Source organism: Rattus norvegicus, chromosome 17 (genome assembly GCF_021556685.1).
Source record: "Rattus norvegicus strain SHRSP/BbbUtx chromosome 17, alternate assembly SHRSP_T2T, whole genome shotgun sequence".
Taxonomy (NCBI): domain Eukaryota; kingdom Metazoa; phylum Chordata; class Mammalia; order Rodentia; family Muridae; genus Rattus; species Rattus norvegicus.
The window spans coordinates 35,591,754-35,600,395 of record NC_141550.1 but is presented as its reverse complement, the minus strand read 5'-3'; positions in this window follow the sequence as shown (position 1 = coordinate 35,600,395).

The following is an 8,642-nucleotide window of genomic DNA, read 5'->3' as shown; positions in this document are numbered from 1 at the left end:
TTTATCCCCTCATAATCAACCAATCAATCAGCAGTCAATCAATCATCCTTTTTCTCAGGCAAACCGTCTGTTTCCGAAATGAAACAATACTACCACCTGAGGTGGGGGTGGGAGCGGATGAAGTGCTTAAATCTTCTAGGCTTAAACAGCATAAAGACCAGGCCCTTTCTTCCTCACATCCTCAGCCTCTGCAGTCGGCTGTAGGATAGACAGTGTTTGCCACACCCTCCTATTCAGATGCTGAAGCCCTAACTTCCTGTTCTAATTAGGCTGTTTGGAGTTTAGGGCCTCCACGGAAGTAATAAGGTTTAAGATGTAGTAAGGGGTGGGGCTTTGATTTTTAGGATTAGGGTCCTTTAAGAACTGATGCAGAAGTTCAGCTGAAGAGATTGACCAATGGTTAGAGCATTTGCTCTATGACCAGAAGACCTGAGTTCTATTCCTAGCACCCACTTGGTGGCTCACAATCATCTCTAAGCCCAGTTCTACCGGGTCCAATGCCCTCTTCTTGGCTCTCCAGGCACCAAGCACACAAGTGGTACACAGAGATGCATCCAGGCAAAAGGCACACAAAGTAAAATATTTTTTAAAAATTAAAAAGAGCTGAAGGGAGAAATAACATTTGAAATATAAGTAAAGAGATATATCTAATAAAAAAAATTTTTAAAAACTAACATAAACAAACAAGCAAACAAAAAGAACCGAAGGGGGAGGGGAACAGGGAGAAAAACACATTCAAAAAAAGAAAAACAAGATAGGGTAGGGTGTGGTGGCGCACACTTTTAGTTCTAACTCTGAGAAGACAGAGGCTGATGGATTTCTGTGACTTCAAGGCCAGTCTGGTCTACATAGTAAGGTATAGGATGGCTACAGCTATGTAGAAAGTGTCTCGAAAAGAAAAGAGAAAGAACTGATCGTGTCCCTCTCCCTCCCTCTCTTCCTCCCTCCCTCCCTCCCTCTCTTCCTCTCTCTCTCTCTCCCCACCCCCACCTTCTTTACTCTTCTCAGAAAAAGCCATGGGCAAACCAGGAAGTCAAATTAAAGACTGACCACACCACACCTAGACTGGAGACTTGTCAGATCTGTGCTTAAAACTCCATGATTGAAACCGACCTGACCACCTCCAAATAGCCTCCTCTTCCACACTCACTGTACGAGTGTTTGAAGACGTCTCAAGAGCGACCATTATAAAAGTGCTGTGTGGAGCCTGGTGAGACGGTTAGGTGATAAAGGCATCTATGATCTGAGTCTGATCCCTGGGATACACTTGGCTGAAGGAGAATAATCCTGCAAACTGACTTTAGACCTCGGCATACACAAGATAATAACTAAAACGTAAGGAACTTTTGAATTGCCTTGTTGCTTATGCTTATCAATAAAAAAAGGCGCCTACATTCTCCCATTCAATGCCAGAGTGAAGACAGCTTCCTCTCTGTGAGCTAGCCTTGGCCACGTCCCCACATCATTTCCTGTACCTCTCCTCTATTCATGCTAAGCCTCCAGAGCTCAGTCGTGCTCCTCCCCCTCTGCGCTTCTCCTTCTCCTTTGCTCCCATTCCTCCAGTGACCAGGTGAGGGGTAATTAGAGTCCTACTTCCTGGTTCTCACCTGCTCTGCTGCTCCACAGAATCCCAGCTGCGCACACGCCTAGCGCCTAACTCCCTGCACACTGACCCATCTCCCTGTCTCTCACAGTAGGTTGCATTGCTAGTAATGAAGCCAGTGTCTGGCCTTCGGGGGACAACCAACATTTGTTTCTTTGAGAAAAGGGGCATCCATCGGCCAGGGAAACAGCAAATGGGGCTTCCCCCTCCACTGTCTCAAAACACATGATCTAAATGTACGGTACACACCTGCGATCCCAGCCCTGGGGAGACTGAGGCAGGAAGAGCCCAGGTTCAAACAGTCTGTTACAAAGTGAGGCTCTGCTCCTCCCTCAAAACAAAAACAGCAAGAAGAAAAATATATTTATTCTCCTTTTGTCACTATGAATATTTGGTCTTTTAAAAATTTATGATGTGTGTGTGTCTGCGTGTGTGTATGAAAGCATGTACCAGTATGTGAATTCACCATGGAATATGTGTAAGGTTCTCTTTCTCTCTCTCTCTCTCTCTCTCTCTCTCTCTCTCTCTCTCTCTCTCTCTCACACACACACACACACACACACAATTAAAAAATAAATGAAATCTCTTTTAAAAAACCAGTCAATTCTCGGGTATGATTATCTTACAAGTTACTAAAGATGAAAACACATATATGTTCAAGGAAGATGGAGTGCCAGGAAAAGCATCTGCACTCCTCAAACCCAACAAGCAGAACTGACCTCTAAAGTCTACATTTAAAAACAGGAGAAGCGAGTTGGGGATTTGGCTCAGAGGTAGAGTGCTTGCCTAGCAACCGCAAGGCCCTGGGTTCGGTCCCCAGCTCCGGAAAAAAAAAGAAAAAAAAAAAAAACAGGAGAAGCTGGGGTGGTGGCAAACGACGTTAGCGCCAGCACTCTAGAGGCAAAGGCAGATAAATGGCTATGAGTTTGATGTCCATTAAGTTTACACAGCAAGTTCCAGGACAGCCAAGGTTATAAAGCAAGAGAGACCCTGGTTTGTTTTGTTTGTTTTGTTTTGTATTGTTTTTCAAGGCCAGAAGTAGTGGCATAAATTTGTAATCCCAACACTCATGTGGTAAGACGGGCAGAAGAATTGGCCCAGAGCTCCTAGGCTCAATAGCTTGGCGTTCACACCTCAGAACAGACAACAAGAGAGGCCTTATCTCAACAGTGTAGAAGGTCAGAACTGACTCCCCAAAGTTGTCCTCCACATGCATGACCTGGAATGTCCATGCTCCACACTCGTGCACACAAAATAAATATTCATTTCTGATTTTATTATTTTAGCTGTATAGGTGTTTTTCCTTCATTCCTGTCTATATACTACATATGCAGTAGCCTTGGAAGACAGAGTTGGATCCCATAGAATGGGAGTTACAGATGGTTTCGAACAGCTGTGTGGGGCTGGAAATAGAACATGAGGGCTGTGAAAGAGCAGCCAGTGCTCCTAACTGATGATCCATCTCACTAGGTCCCTATTTTTTTTTAATTGGGTCTCACTGTGCACATCAGCTTGCATGGAACTCACTGGGTAGACCAGGCTGGCCTTGAGCTCACAGAGATTCACCTGCCTCTGTCTCCTGAGTGCTGGGATTAGAAGTGTGTGCCACCATTCCAAACCTTTAAAAAAATTTTTTTAAAGCAGCTTTGCACTATCCCAGGATTTAGTCTTTATCTGACTGAAGTTTGATAAGGTTTCTATAAAAAGTTCTAAGCATTATAGATACATTTGAATTATGTTTTAGCTCAACTGGTACTACAGTTCCATTGTATTTCCTACACGGACTTACGGACCTGTGAACACAGGTCCTCTGGCCCCTTGTAGAGCGTGCCTTGGTCTTTTGCCCTTGGCCTTCACTCAAAGATATCAAAGAACCAGAGACTTGAAAGCTGTTTTTGTGTCTATTAGTGTGATGTGGCCAAGGGCTGTTTTTACAATATCAAGCCATGTCCTCTTTATAAGTCACTACAGGAGAACAATTTCACAGGTTTTTGGATCAAAAAGTGTTTCATTTATAGCTTGGCTTTAATCTTATGGATAAATGCAGTAATTGGGCAGGTTCCCACTTCGCTTTGTTCTCTGAAACATGAAGCTGAATCTGCTGCTCTGCAAACACACACCCTGCGTGGAGAGAAGGAAGACACCTGTGGGCCGGAGCCTCTTCCTGGCGGTTTTGCCGTGATCACTTCCTGTCCAACAGCGTTTTCATGATTTGCTCATCTGTTGTTCTATAGAAAAGACTTTGCAGGAATCAATGTATAGTTGATTTTCAGTCTCCTTTGCCAACAAAGGAAAATGAGCCTTTATAAGCTCAGGTAAAGATGCTTTCTGATGGCTCTACCCAATGAGAGTTTGGAGAACTGTGTCTAGAATATTATTGTTCTGGGATTGAGCTCAGGACTTCACATATGCTAAGTGTAGGATTTACCAGTCTCGAGTTGTAAGAATCTAAAAAACTCAGTCCTCCCATGCGCTACGTGAATTTCTCTACCAAAGAGCTGCACTCCAGAATGCAGGGTGTATTTCACTTTCTAGGATTTTTGAAACAGAGTCTCACTGTGTAGCCCAGCCCGACTTCAAATTCGTGATGAGGCTCCTGTCCTGGTTTCCCAGGTGACAGATGTACGCTGCTACACATGGCTTCTAGAACCATTTTAACCCAAGGTTTATTCACAAATAAAGCACTTTGAATAGCAGGTAAAAATCTCACTGACTCCAAATGGCTGTCACATCTACCTGTCCATTTTGAATGAAAGTAAAGAGTCACACAAGTGACTCTCTTGCTGCTTTCTCTGAGTTTGGATGTTCAAAGAGCAAAATCTAGATCCTATCACCTAAAGCTTTGAACTCTGACTGGATCCAGAAATCCCTGCTTCCAGCTCTGCCTCCTCTAGGATTGAACCCATGACACGGAGGGAAAATGCTTCCTGGTTCCTGCAGTCAGGAAGACAGAGGTGGAAATACATTTGAAATACATACACTGTTGGATTGTTAGAGAAAATGCATGCATAGTAATAATTTGTTATAGACAAGGTTAATGGTGTCTCTCAGTGGAACAGGCCATAGGAAGAATCATAAAGGCACACAAGCAGATTTACAAAGGAGGACATGGGGAAAAGAAGGGGAAGGGGAAATTAAGGGAGAGGAAGGGGGAAAGGAAGTAGGAAGAGGAGGAGAAGAGGAAAGAGGAGATTGCTCTTTATTTAGTTAATAGATTATTGTTTTCCTATGCTGCTATATTTTAAAAGAGAATTCACCTTAGCAAATAAGTCTGCTTGCTTTCATGTTTTGAAGGACACATGATGCAGCCTCTGACCTCAAACCTAAGTTGTCAGTAAGTTTGGCCAAGTAGCATCTTTATGTCACAGGCTTGACTCCCAGCACCCCAGGCTAGCCCTGTACCTGCTAGCTCCCTAGTATGTCTCTGTCTTTGATTTCTGTCCACTCTGAACTGCACATGGCCTGGATCACACAGAGGACAGAGTGATATGGTCTCGGTAAATCAATACAAACTTGCTTGAAACAGAAGTTCATTTACGAAGGTTAATATATTAAATGGAAATAAATCAATCCCAGGAACTGAGTGAGATCTCCCTGAAAACCTGTGGTACTCACTCCTGTGTAGCCTGGCCTGGCAGATGCACCCTATCTGTGGAAAATTTGATTGAAATAAAGTTAAAGAAACATCTTTCTTCCCTTGGGAGGGCTCACCTAGCATACAAGAAAGCCTGGTTGAATTTGAAGCACCCCATAAACCTGGTGTGCTGGGGTACACTGCAATGGATTTGGGAGATGAATATGGTAGATCAGGAGTTCAAGATCATCCTCAGCAAGTTTGAGGCTGGCCCAGGGATACATGAGACTCTATAAGGCAGGAGAATTATGAGGTCAAGGTCAGTCTGGGCTCCACAGTGAGTCCCAGGCTAGCCTGAGCTACCTACGAGCCTGTTTTAAAAACAAAGCAGATGAAAACCAAAAACAAGACCTCTAGAACTCAAACCCAAATAAAGTTGCTTGAGTTGGTATTTTTAACTTTTACTCTAAAATCACTGGTTGTAAGTATAAAGCAATTCATACTTCCCTTTCCTTGTGAAATGTCTCTCTGAATGCTGAGGGGCATTTTGCTATAATTAATTATAATTCTGATTATTCAGGATTAAGCTGAAAGATTCATTTGTGTTCCACTCCTGGTGATGCTAGCCTGTGTGGTACCCCATCCATAGGAGGGGTGCTGCTTATTAGCACTTTATACCATCTTGATTCCTTACTCTAGCATGGCCAGCATGTGGCTCACAGCTTATGGGGTTAAATAATCCTTGTATCTCCAGAGCTCAGGACATCAATAATGATGACAATGATAATGGTGGTGGTGGTGATGCTGCTGTTGATATTGGCGATTGGGTTTTTGTGATCCAGTTTCACTTTGTAGCTGTGTTGCCAGGCTGTGATCCTCCTGCCTCATCCTTTTAAGTGCTGAGACTATAGATTTGCACCACAGCACCAGGTTTATAACAGAGATGTCCCAGAACCTGACATTTTCTGGATAAACGATACAATCATAATTTATAAACACTGAAAAAAACCAGCAAAATATATTAATGCACACATACACACATATACTACACATCGTACACAATATGGAACATAAGATATGTTAAAATGGCCTAGAAGGACGGCTCAAATGGTAAGGATGCCACTGGCCAAACCTGTGGATCTGTGTTCAGTTCCTGGAACCCTTATGGTGGAGCAAGGAAACTAACTTCTGAAACATCCACATACATGCTGTAGCATGAATGAACCCACATGCATATGCCCCACAGAGTAAATACATAGTAAATAAACATAATTTAAAATTTTTAAAAATTATCTCTGACTCCCCCTTTATTCTCTGACCCCTTTCTCCCCTTTCTGCCTCTCCACCCACCCCAATGTTTTCCTGAATAGCCTCTTCTCTCTCTCTCCCTCTCTCTCTCTCTCCCCCCTTCTCTCTCTACTCCCATTTTCTCTCTTGGATCCCTTTCTCCCTCTCCTCTTCCCCCTCCCCCTCCACGTGTTCCCAGCCTCCCTCCCCCTCCCCCTTCCCCTCCTCCCTCTTTCTCTTCCCAGCCCCCTCTGTCCCTTCTCTTTTTCTACCTCTACTCCCTTCTCAACTCTCCTCCCCATGTCCCCAAATAAACTCTATGCTAGGAAAAAAATGTTTTTTTAATATGTTAGAAAAGCTGAGATTTGGTTCTTCTCCCTTGCCCCACCCCTTTCTCTCGCTTTCTGAGATAGTGAGATAGTATTAGTTAGGGTTTCTATTGCTGTGCCAGAGCACAGAAACACTGGAACTAAAGCAACATGCGGAACTCAGGACAGGAACTCACACAGAGCAGGCACCAGGAGGTAGGACCTGAGGCAGAAGCCCTTGGGGGGGTGGGAGAGTGGCTTATTGGTTTGCTCCCATGGCTTGATTTCTGATAGAATCCAGGACCACCTCACCAAGGATGGACCACTCACAATTGCTGGGCTCCCCACCCATCAATCACCAGTTTAAAAAATGCCTTCAGGCTGGAATTTATGAAGGCATTTTCTCAATTGAGGTTCTTTTCTTTCTAGCTTGTGTCAAAATGGCCTAAAATTAGCCAACGCGGCGACTCACATACCTTAGCTTGGTCTTGAACTCACTCTCTAGCCATGAACCCTTGATTTCCAGCTTCCACTTTACAAATTCTGGGATTACAGGACACGCCACCATGCCTAGTTCAAGTCTTGGTTTTTAAAATATGTGCTGTGGAGAGCCATTACTTAAACTATATGATATGGATAATATACAATGTACTATATAATATAATAAGCAGAAAAGTGCGCCAAGTATCACTGTTGTGTTAACTGTGAACATCTTTACTATCTAAAAGGAAAAACTGTGATGCTGAATATAAAACCCTAGAAATTCAGCCCCGAACCTGTGCATGTGCGTGCGTGCGTGCGTGCGTGCGTGCGTGCGTGCGTATTCGCATGCCTGAGTTAAGAGAGGGTGCCAGTGGAGGATCCAGTGTTCCGTAGGGGACTGGCCACTCGGAGTTTGCCCATGCTCAAATGAGTATTTGGATGGCACAAAATGGACTTGGTTTTGTTTTGTTTTGTTTTGTTTTGTTTTGTTTTCCTTTGTTATTCTCTTTTTTTTGGGGGGGGGGGTCAAAAGGGAGGCGAGCAGTCACAGAAGGAATGGAAAGTGAGTGTGGTGAGCTACAGGCCATGAATTTCCCAGGGGATCAAAGACAATATTATGTGGGGGGGAAATCCTGGAGATTATGGATACTAGTCAAGGGGGATCACGTTTCCCCCTCTACATCCTCTTTATCCTCTGTTTTCCTTCCTCTTCCTTCCTCCCTCCTTCTCCACAGGTCCCAAGGACAAATGGCTAACTGTGGTTTCTATTAGCATACCAAAAAGCATGCTGCCCTCCAAGCTCTCTAAGGGTGGCAAGTACCTGTTACAGACTGAGTCCACACTGACTTCCTGGCCCCTCTCAGCTCTTCTCACCCACCCCCTACCCTCAACTTCTACAGCTCAAGGGCTTCCCTCAGTTTCTCCTTCTATAACCCTGCCATTTCAGTCATGCTATCTTTGTTCTCTTTGCTCTTTGGTCCTTTTGGCTCTCTCTTGGTTCTCTTCAGCTCCCCTCTCTCTCTCTCTTGACTCTCTCTCTCCCTTTTGTGCGCCTGCCACCCCCGCCCCTTCCTCTCTCACTCCCATTCCCTCCTCTGTCTCCTCTCTTGGCCAAGCTCAGTCTACTGCCTTCTCTCCCTGCTCCGATACCTCTGGCTGTGCTGTGCTCACCCTAATATCTATCATAAGAACCGTCCTCTCAGCCATACTGTGGAGAGGCCATGTCCTCACATTATCATCCAACTCTCTCCTTTCTTTTCCTCTCTTCTTTTGTGATACTCAGGCTATACCCAACGTCTATAATCCCATGGACTCCAGAGGCTGAGACAGGAGGACTGTAAATTCGAGGCCATACCAAATTGAGAACCAGGACAGCCTGGAAATTTTT